The following is a 10,962-nucleotide window of genomic DNA, read 5'->3' on the forward strand; positions in this document are numbered from 1 at the left end:
AGCGCCTGCCAGTGGGTTTTCACGTTGCGTCTCGACCAAACTGGCACTATCCTGGGGTGGAAGCACATCCGTGCTATCCGGAATGTTGTCTTGGCGAATGTAGGATGACTTCGTCATCCCTGCGTTTACTGGCGCTTCTGTCACACTAGGTTCTATTGATTCCAAAGCAGAATCAGAAGTGCTTACTGGTCCTTGTTTAAGCCTCTCTTGTACTAACACTCCCGTCCAGATCGGTGGTTCTTCAATCTTTGGAAGGCGAATGTCGTCGGCTGCTGGTGGAAGTGCTGTAGGAGAAGACACATTGGAGTTTAAGAACAGACTTGTGGATACTTTCTTTTCAGGACTCTGAAATTGATATTCACGAGGTATCATATATGATTGCACAGGTCCCGCAGATTCAACGTGCTTTGCAGGTTCTTCTGGTTCGGCTTCTTTTGAAAGACGTTGAAGGTCTTGTTCCCCAAAGGCAAGTCCCAAAGGCAATCCACTAGATTCTGAACGCAGCTCATCACTTTTGCCAGCTTTGCTTCCGCCATGCATCTCGTTTTCTGAAATCTTTAGTATATCCAGATATTTGTTCCCGCTTGAATCATCACTTTCGGGAGAAGCACCCGGTAGATCACGCTGGAATGGGTCGTCAATAATGCCGCGGTTGATAATAATGTCGGTGTAAGCGCCTGCCAGTGGGATTTCACGTTGCGCCTCGACCAAACTGACATTATCCTGGGGTGGAAGGACATCTGTGCTATCCGGAATCTTGTCTTGGCGAATGCAGGATGACTTCGTCATGCCTGCGTTTACTGGCGCTTCTGTCACACTAGGTTCCATTGATTCCAAAGCAGAATCAGAAGTGCTTGCTGGTCCTTGTTTGAGCCTCTCTTGTACTAACATTCCTGTCCAGATCGGTGCTTCTTCAATCTTTGGAAGGCAAGTGTCGTCGGCTGCTGGTGGAAGTGCTGTAGGAGAAGACACATTGGAGTTTAAGAACAGACTTGTGGATACTTTCTTTTCAGGACTCTGAAATTGATATTCACGAGGTATCATATATGATTGCACAGGTCCCGCAGATTCAACGTGCTTTGCAGGTTCTTCTGGTTCGGCTTCTTTTGAAAGACGTCGAAGGTCTTGTTCCCCAAAGGCAAGCCCCAAAGGCAGTCCACTAGATTCTGAACGCAGCTCATCACTTTTGCCAGCTGTGCTTCCGCCATGCATCTCGTTTTCTGAAGTCTTTTGAATATTCAGATTTTTGTTCCCGCTTGAATCATCACCTTCGGGAGCAGCACCCGGTAGATCACGCTGGAATGGGCCGTCAAAAATGCCGCGGTTGATAATAATGTCGGTGTAAGCGCCTGCCAGTGGGATTTCACGTTGCGCCTCGACCAAACTGACATTATCCTGGGGTGGAAGCACATCCGTGCTATCCAGAATCTTGTCTTGGCGAATGCAGGATGACTTCGTCATGCCTGCGTTTACTGGCGCTTCTGTCACACTAGGTTCTATTGATTCCATAGCAAAATCAGACGTGCTTACTGGCCCTTGTTTAAGCCTCTCTTGTACTAACATTCCCGTCCAGATCGGTGCTTCTTCAATCTTTGGAAGGCAAGTGACGTCGGCTGCTGGTGGAAGTGCTGTAGGAGAAGACACATTGGAGTTTAAGAACAGACTTGTGGATACTTTCTTTTCAGGACTCTGAAATGGATATTCACGAGGTATCATATATGATTGCACAGGTCCCGCAGATTCAACGTGCTTTGCAGGTTCGTCTGGTTCGGTTTCTTTTGAAAGACGTTGAAGGTCTTGTTCCCCAAAGGCAAGTCCCAAAGGCAATCCACTAGATTCTGAACGCAGCTCATCACTTTTGCCAGCTGTGCTTCCGCCATGCATCTCGTTTTCTGAAATCTTTAGTATATCCAGATATTTGTTCCCGCTTGAATCATCACTTTCGGGAGAAGCACCCGGTAGATCACGCTGGAATGGGTCGTCAATAATGCCGCGGTTGATAATAATGTCGGTGTAAGCGCCTGCCAGTGGGATTTCACGCTGCGTCTCGACAAAACTGGCATTATCCTGGGGTGGAAGCACATCCGTGCTATCCAGAATCTTGTCTTGGCGAATGCAGGATGACTTCGTCATGCCTGCGTTTACTGGCGCTTCTGTCACACTAGGTTCTATTGATTCCATAGCAAAATCAGACGTGCTTACTGGCCCTTGTTTAAGCCTCTCTTGTACTAACATTCCCGTCCAGATCGGTGCTTCTTCAATCTTTGGAAGGCAAGTGACGTCGGCTGCTGGTGGAAGTGCTGTAGGAGAAGACACATTGGAGTTTAAAAACAGACTTGTGGATACTTTCTTTTCAGGACTCTGAAATTGATATTCACGAGGTATCATATATGATTGCACAGGTCCCGCAGATTCAACGTGCTTTGCAGGTTCTTCTGGTTCGGCTTCTTTTGAAAGACGTCGAAGGTCTTGTTCCCCAAAGGCAAGCCCCAAAGGCAGTCCACTAGATTCTGAACGCAGCTCATCACTTTTGCCAGCTGTGCTTCCGCCATGCATCTCGTTTTCTGAAGTCTTTTGAATATTCAGATATTTGTTTCCGCTTGCATCATCACTTTCGGGAGGGGTGCTTGGTTGTTCAGGCTGGAATGGGCTGTCAATAATGCCGCGGTTGAGAATTAGGTCAGTATAAACGCCTGCCAGTGGGATTTCACGTTGCGTCTCAACAAAACTCGGATTATCCTGGGATGGAAGCATATCCGTGCTCTCCGGAATCTTGTCTTCGCGAATGCAGGATAACTTCGTCATGCCTGCGTTTACTGGCGCTTCTGTCACACTAGGTTCCATTGATTCCATAGCAGAATCAGAAGTGCTTACTGGTCCTTGTTCAAACCTCTCTTGTACTAACATTCCCGTCCAGATCGGTGCTTCTTCAATCTTTGCAAGGCAAATGTCGTCGGCTGCTGGTGGAAGTGCTGTAGGAGAAGACACATTGGAGTTTAAGAACAGACTTGTTGATACTTTCTTCTCAGGACTCTGAAACTGATATTCACGAGGTATCATATATGATTGCACAGGTCCCGCAGATTCAACGTGCTTTGCAGGTTCTTCTGGTTCGGCTTCTCTTGAAAGACGTCCAAGGTCTTGTTCCCCAAAGGCAAGCCCCAAAGGCAGTCCATAAGATTCTGAACGAAGCTCATCACTTTTGCCAGCTGTGCTTCCGCCATGCATCTCGTTTGCTGAAGTCTTTTGAAGATTCAGATTTTTGTTGCCGCTTGCATCATCACTTCCGGGAGGGGTGCTTGGTTGTTCATGCTGGAATGGGCCGTCAATATTGCCGCGGTTTAGAATTAGGTCGGTATAAGCGCCTGCCAGTGGGATTTCACGTTGCGTCTCGACCAAGCTGGCATTATCATGGGGTGGAAGCACATCCGTGCTATCCGGAATCTTGTCTTGGCGAATGCAGGATGACCTCGTCATGCCTGCGTTTACTGGCGCTTCTGTCACACTAGGTTCTATTGATTGCATAGCAGAATCATAACTGCCTACTGGTCCTTGTTCGAGCCTCTCTTGTACTAACATTCCCGTCCAGATCGGTGCTTCTTCAATCTTTGGAAGGCAAATGTCGTCGGTTGCTGTTGGAACTGCTGTAGGAGAAGACACATTGGAGTTTAAGAACAGACTTGTGGATACTTTCTTTTCAGGACTTTGTATTTGATATTCACGAGGTATCATATATGACGGCACGGGTCCCGCAGATTCAACGAGCTTTGCAGGTTCTTCTGGTTCGGCTTCTTTTGAAAGACGTCGAAGGTCTTGTTCCCCAAAGGCAAGCTCTTCGCTTGGAGGAATTACAGCTTCTCTATCTGCTTCGCAAGGCACCAAGTTAGAGCACCATTTCTTTCCAGGGCTTTCTAAGTTCTTCTCTGCAATTTTTTGAATCTCCTCTCGAGCAACTAGCTGAGTTTCAGGACGCTGAACTGAATTTAAGGGTTCAATATTTTTTAGAGGGTTTTTTGTGTCAATTTCTTGTATGACACTCGGCATAACTTGTTCTCTAATAGGAGGTTCTTCGTTTCTAGGGATCAGCGCTCCTTCACCTGCTGTTCGGCCCACTAGACTCGAGGGCGTTTCATTTTCTTGGCTGCTGGAGTTCTTTTCTGTAATTACTAAAACCTTTTCAGCATTTCGGCATATTTGAGGCAATGGAACTGGTTTCAAGGATTCAATATGCGATGCTACTCCTCCTGTTTTATTAGATGTTGTAGGGATTTGTACCTCTTGTTTTCCAGATATAAGGTCCGAGCTTACATCACTGGAATAAAGCGTTCTGTCTTCCGCTGTTTGGTTTAAAGAACAAGAAGACCTGACCTTTTCGAAATCCATGAACGTATCGACGGCTACTGCGTCCTCATCGATTGGTTTTATCTGACAGCAAAGCTCGTCAGTAGCGAATTGATCATTGGGGACCACAGCTTTCATTTCTAACAAAGACAGAGTTTTCGAACCTTCCTTTTCAAATTCTTCAATGGCGGAAGGATTCTCGCTCATTTTCGCGTTATACTCTTCCAGCTGATGATTTCTCGCTTTGCGTTGATGTGTTGTAGTTGTTTTTACTAGACTATCATTGTCGCTAAGCTGACAAGCAGCTTCGTCGCCAGGCAGAGCGGTGGTGACCTCTTTTTCTGCCATCTCCGAAATGGTTGTCATAAACAGTTCGCTGTCAGGTGCCCCTGGACCATTTCTACCGATGTCAGAACTCTCTAATGCCTGGCTCGTTTCTTTGCGTTCTCCTAACAAGTCTGAGAAGAAGTCACTTTGTTCAGTAAATATGTCTGAAAACGCTTCATTTTTCCGGGTAGACCATTTACTGAATATCGATCTGTCGTTAGTGTCGGTTGGACTCAGGCTGTCCAATGGCTTCATTTCTGTTAACGGCTCAAATGGCTTAAATTTTGTTTGTTCATTCTCCAATGACTTTACCCCAAGCGGTGCGACAGGCATAGGAACGTCGTCCGAAGACTTACCCCGTACACTCCGCCTGGCTTGTGATGATTGAGCCGCAGCAGCCCCAGATGCTTTTTTTCTGGACAACTTAGAACGTTTTCCCGACTCCAGAGTGACGATCATACCAGTTTTGGACACTATCCTTGGTGTTGTGCCTGACCATGACGAGACGCCACTTCGCATAGAATGCGTAGGACGGCGACCGTGGGTCGCCACGAAAGATCGCGAAGGCCTGTGGTGAGTGATGCTTGGGCGAGTCATCCCTAACATGTTTCTCGATAGTGACGCGGCCCTGAGTCTGTTGGCACCCGCGACACTCGCCGATACTGATTCCTGTCTGGATGTGACCGGGACGTCTGAAGGAAGTGTATTGAAGTGAATGCCTCTCTCGCTGTTGACAACGGAGCAAGGGTAGACCATTCCTGTCATGCTGTTGTGGATAGAGGGAGGGTAGGATATTCCAGTCATGCTGCTGTCTATGGAGCGAGTGTAGGCTATGTCTGTCATGCTGTTCTTGACGGACAGAGGGTAGGTTATGCCTGTCATGCTGTCCGATACCGCCGAGGGTTGGGCAGGCCCAACAATTGACATGCTGGTGGGGTTCATCCCTGTCACGCTGCTGTTGCTACACGATGACCGTGGAGAAAAGCGTTGTTGGAGCAAGGAACCCGATCGCACCGAGGCGGAATTCCGCTGAGATGCGGTGCTCGTGGTCTTCGAGGCCCGCTGGCCAGAAGCACGCCGCCGCATCTTTTCCCGGCGCCCCGAGAAAACAACAGCAGTTGCAGGAGAAGGTGGTCGTCCTCGTCGTCTTTTTCTTTTATGGACGTTTTCTACGAAAGCGCCGCCATCTAGAGGCCTCTCTCCTCGATGTTCCGTCTAGAGGCCAAGTACTTGTAATTCTGGTTGTTTCGTTTTGGCTCTGAGGGTCTGGGTAGAGTGTACTAGAAGGAACGAGTGGGGCGACCGGAGTGCTATTTAGGTACCTCCGCATGAGGAAAAAACCGGCTAATCCAAGCCACTTCGCTCGTAGCGCCCTCTCGGGCATCGGGCACTACGAGCGAAGCGGTTCGGATTAGCCGGTTTTTATGAAAAACGCGTTGCGTTCCAACGCCAAGATCGACCGGCCCACTGGTCGAGGTCATGGAAACAACAGAGCGTTGGGCTATATTTGTTATGCAACCTACGAAGGTGGCGCTGCGATCGAAGTGGTTTGGGTCCACATGATCGATTTCCACATTTTGAGGTGCAACTGAAAGCATGAGCGGAGCCTGTAGCTCGTCCCACTCGTTCCTTCTAGTACACTCTAGTCTGGGCAGGTCATAGTTATTACAATAAACGCTAGAGGCTCAGCTGGCGCTATTTTCTACAGGACATTCTGTTGCGAAGTGAAGCAGGCAGCAACCAGTCCACCTTTCCAGTCTTCGTATGTATTCCTATAGGAAACCGTACCTGATATTTTTCTCTTCGCCTGGGAATAATAGAAATCAGCGTAGTTTTTTTAGTCGTAACGGGTAGTATATAGCTTTATCTACATTATAAAAAAAAAATGACCGCATCTCCACGTGATGAATGATGTTGATTGGGGCGAAGCTTTGGTGGTGCTGGTCTGCTTAGACGCTGAGCCGCAGCATGCCGAGCCTTTGGTTCGTTTTCATCCATGTCAGAAAGAAAATGTGTGGTATGGAACGTGTTTATATACTCATTTGAGCATTTGACCGCAGCGCCCTGTCGTCTATAAACGTTGAGCCAATGCATGCAAAGTTTAACGCGATTATAGGGAGTACTCACTGGCGGCCATACCCGTGTGCGCTGCTGTTAAGCGCGTGCTGACGGCGAGCTTCCGCAGTCCTTTCGGAGCGTGCATTTAGCACCATCAAGGTTGCCGGTCTTATGGCGAATTCCACTGGGCGTTTTGGAGCGCGCCGGGATCAACTGGAGCACTCGATCCGAACGGGGTCGCGCCGCCTATGGACCCCAGTGGAACATGACCACTGCTCCGGAATCGGCGGATGCCTTCCCGTCAATCAACTGCACGGGAATCCCATTTCCGCGGCCGCCGCGGTCGTTTCGACGATGTTTTCGTAATCGAGGCGCTAACACGTGTTCGACGCACGAGCGGCAGGAATGGCTCAGGCGCTTCTAGCAAAGATTGCCGGAATGCCCGTAGCGCGGCAAATACCTTCTCTTCTCATTCCTGAAAAACGAACCGGTTGTCGAGACAAGGGGTAAGCAAGCGGCCATTACGAATTCTTCTGATCTCGAGTCAATCTAGGAGCCCAGTCTGGGGGGCTAAGCTCGCCTCCGGCGGGAATCTCTCCGATGCCACGTCACGAGGGAGGGGAGGAGCTTCTTTTGACTCCGCCCCGGCGAGTTTCGCACTCCCCCTCTTACATTTCCGACCCCCCCGGCGGCGGCGAGTTCCCCAGCGTAGCTCCGATTTTTCCCTACGCTCCGCAGTGAAGGGTTTTTATTTTATTTAAATCGGGAGATCGGTGGCCGGCTGGACTAGCACACACCAGCTCGGAACACGTCGAGCGAAAGGTCCGTTGGAGAACCCAGGATGCTGGGTTCAATCCCCACCCCTGCCCGTTTCGATGTTGATGAGCATCGTACCGGCGTGCAGTCGTGTAACACTACTGCGGGATGGACGTTAAAGACCCCAGGCTAGCGGTTGTACAGCACTGCATGGCTAAATTTCTTATCTACAGCTGGGAGAGTCTTCCCCGTTGAGGCAGACCAAGTTTTAGGCAGTATCAAGATACATACAACCCAATTTTTTTTATTTAAATCGTAAATGACAAATAAGAATAGGTAACAGCAGAGATGCTAATTATACAAACATTGCTTGGATGTGGGCTAGTTGACTAGACATTGTGATGGTTTGCTGCGCCACGTAGATGCAAGAAAAACGCTCTTGATAAAGATATAAACTAAAGCAGAGTATAGACGAAAAACAACATACAGGAATGGCGCAGACTAACAACTGTGTAATTTCTTTCTCACCTTTCTCCCCCCACACCGCCACAGGGCCACAATATATATATTGTCACGGGTGGTGACCAAAAAAATAGGAAATAAACAGGAAGAAATAAACGTTTAATGTGGCGAACTTGTGCCAAAAAAAAAAAAAAAATAAAAGGGGTACAACGATAATAACAGAGCGTCGCGGGCGTCGAAGTCGGCGGAGCAGCACAGTCGAACGCTGGGGCGAAACTGAATTCGCTCGCCTGGCGGAATCCCTTATGTACCCTCGTGGGTTTCTGGATCGTTCGGCGTAGAAGGTTCGGTGTGTAGAACATTCTAACCTCGAATCAGCAAGACGGTTCTCGAAATCACTAGAACATCAAATTACACTGTCAACAAAAATGTGTAGTCGCGGCCAGGAATCGAACCCTTGCCTTCTGCGTGGGAGGCAATCGCGATAACCGTTAGGCCACGCGCGCGCTGCCTACTTGTCCCGCTGCGCGCGCGGCAATATATATATATATATATTTTTTTCAGAATAGGGTGCACGTGTAGCGAAAGCTCGCGCTGCAGAACCCAGGATCGTGGATTCACCCCCACCCCTGCCCTTTTCGATGTTGATGAGCATCTTACCGGCATGCGGTCGTGTATCACTACTACGTGGTGCATGTTAAAGACTCTAGGCTAGCAGTCATACTGCACTGGCTAAATTGCTTATCTACAGTAGGTGACAATGTCGCAATGTTCTGGCATGTTCTCCTGCTGTATAAACAACTAACGGCCAATTTGTTTGTCAAAATACGGTGTGGAAGAAGAAAGATGAGAAAGAAATTACACAGTTGTTAGTCTGCGCCATTCATGTATATTGCTTTTCTTCTATCATCTGTTTTAGTTTGAATTTTATCAAGTGCGTTTATCTTGCATCTACGCAGCACAGCAACCCATCAAAATAATTGTAAAAGCCTGTAGGTAATGGTAAATTGCGTTCCTGGTTGCAGATTGCCGTAAAAACACATTTGTTTCTAGGATTCACTTTGTAGAATTTGGATGTAGGATTGACGACGGGGACGACGGTCCATTCACGGCTCCATCGCCTTAAGCCCGGTTCGCCACGCAGTTCATCGCACAGCCACCTTACCACGTATTTTGAGAGGCGATGGTGTTGTTGAAAATGAACGTCGTCCATGTCAAACACATTGGCGTGGTTTAAATACCTATGCCGGCGGCAAAACACGAACGAAAACGCTGCCATTTTGGACGCTTCTCCCTGATGCGCCCAACTCGCCCAAACTCGCCTAGGTCGGAGCCGGCAAGCTTTTCCCATCCGCGGCGGCTTCTGGTACGTCACAATGACGTCACCGCATCTCGCCGCGAGTTCCGAATATGCAACTCTCCGACCGCCTCAAACCCTCCGTTTAACGTCACGATCTAGGGAGTGTCGGTGCGTGTCGTCATGCACGGCGCCGACCAATCGCGGCGGTCGGCGAGTTTGGCGGAGAACTCGCCTCGATCTCGCCGAGCCGAGCTTAGCCCCCCAGCCCGCGACGTGCTTCTTCTTCTTCTGAGGCGAGATGGGCGAGATCAGGCGAAATGCCCCGCGAGAAAGGAAGTCACGTGTGTGCGCCGAGGGCTGGCCCGGCTGGCTTCTGGTTGAATCCGCCGAAATCATGGGAGCGACTTTTCTCGGATCCAGATCGAGATCTGGAGCGGGAGCTAATCCAAAACGACCAGTGAAACACGTCGGTCTCGATCCCGATCGCCCAGTGAAATAGGCTCGCTCCAGAAAAGTCGACCCCGGCGCGCTCCAAAACGACCAGTGGAATTCGCCATTAGAATGCTATTAATGTGAGCTCGTTATGAGCATGCGCTCTGAACAGCACCCACAAATATGGCGTCCAGTGAATACCTCCTATATACGCACTTGACCGCAGCGCCCTCTCCTGCATAGACGTTGAGCGGCTACATGCAGCGTTTCATTCATGACATCCCCAGCTCTTGAGTTAATACCACATCCCAGAGTCCCCTACTCGTCCCGCAGTCGTGGCCGAGTGGTTAAGGCGATGGACTAGAAATCCATTGGGGTATCCCCGTACAGGTTCAAATCCTGTCGACTGCGCAAACATTTTTTTATTTTTTTAAGAAGACAGATGGGATGGCAATCGATGTGAGCACGGACGCCGGACGGACAAGGCTAGACCTAAGGAGCTTTGCCCCTTAGTCCGCGTTTGTTGGCGCGCTGTATCTAGTTTGTAATGATGAACCAACTCGCTTGCATCGCCACATTGGAACACACAGTGAGAAAAAGATAACCAGGTCTCTTCATCTCTGGCCCAGTGTGTTCCAGTCTTTCATTTACTAGAGATCTGCGATAATAACTGCCGAATTCGGGAACAGACCTTAGTTTTTTTTAAATTTCTTGTTACGCTGCGAGATTGAAAATGACATTCTAGAATCTTGTTGGTGGCTGGCCCCATGTGATGCTGAGTGACGAACGCAAATTAACCTAAATAGGAACAAACTCTTAGCCAAAGACAAGTCTCGTGGGAATAGTGTGATTGCCTGTATACATACATACATACCCTGTGGCTGCGAGCTTGAGCACCTCTGCTCTGACTTGAAGGCACCAGCAGTACCGACATATAGACGCTTTGCAGCAGCTGTGCATGGACGCCGCCATAACTGACCTTCAGTTTTTGTTTCCTATTACTTCGTTTATTTCACTTCATCATTACCTTAGCAGGCCAGGTTATTGCCACATTAGATTCAACTGTGTCCTTTTCTACAGCATTGGCCTTTGTAGAGGATCGTCAACTACCGTTCCAGTTGCTCGGCATCTCGGTAAGACAATAGAAGGTCAGCAATGGCGGCTGTAATTTGGCGCGTGTGTAAAGCGTCTATAGAGAGTATTTATAAAGGTGTCGCGAACCTCGTGGGTTTCTAGTTTTTGTTTTGAAAATCTTTGCTGAGGCTGGAACTCCCAAAGTTGCAACT

Source organism: Ixodes scapularis, unplaced genomic scaffold (genome assembly GCF_016920785.2).
Source record: "Ixodes scapularis isolate PalLabHiFi unplaced genomic scaffold, ASM1692078v2 PGA_scaffold5__190_contigs__length_132052651, whole genome shotgun sequence".
Classification (NCBI taxonomy): domain Eukaryota; kingdom Metazoa; phylum Arthropoda; class Arachnida; order Ixodida; family Ixodidae; genus Ixodes; species Ixodes scapularis.